This window comes from Frankliniella occidentalis, unplaced genomic scaffold (assembly GCF_000697945.3).
Source record: "Frankliniella occidentalis isolate FOCC.00 unplaced genomic scaffold, Focc_3.1 Scaffold110, whole genome shotgun sequence".
Classification (NCBI taxonomy): Eukaryota; Metazoa; Arthropoda; class Insecta; order Thysanoptera; family Thripidae; genus Frankliniella; species Frankliniella occidentalis.
The window spans coordinates 89,608-90,219 of NW_026267238.1; positions in this window are offsets into that span (position 1 = coordinate 89,608).

A 612-nucleotide genomic window follows, 5' to 3' on the forward strand; every position below is an offset into this window, starting at 1 on the left:
CTAAGTGTTTCAGCTGTTCTGTTAGACTTCGACCACTTTGACATCGACCAGTTTCCATCGACCAGTTTTCCATTCGACCAGTTTGGGTATACCCGACAGGCGTCACGTCACATCGCTCCCACTCTGCTGCTTCCGAGACGCGGTTGACGAGCAGCGATTTGACTCCGAATAAGAGTTTGCGTCGAGGACGGCGGCGGCGCGACCGTCAAGTGGTCTGACAGGCCGACACGCTAAGCAGCACCAGCAGCAGCAACCCCCGCGACGCCCCCAGACCGCACCGCAACGACCGGCACGCCCGCGACGGAACAGGAAAAGACGAGGCGGCCCCAAAAAAGTGCTTAAGTACCGACAAATTTCTCATACCAAACGACCCCCGGCCTACGGGAGACAGCTGCGGTTAGAGGTTGGCTATTACACAATCAGCAACAGGATTGTAGCGTAAGCGACTAGAAAAACAAATGACATGGCATTTTATTTTTTGTGGTTATACTATACGGCTGAAGAACGGGTTGCTCGGGGCCAAGACGGACGTTTTTCACATGTTCCCTCCGGTCTTACATGCACTACATTACACCACCACCCAGTCATTTCGAAGAAAATATAATCTAAATG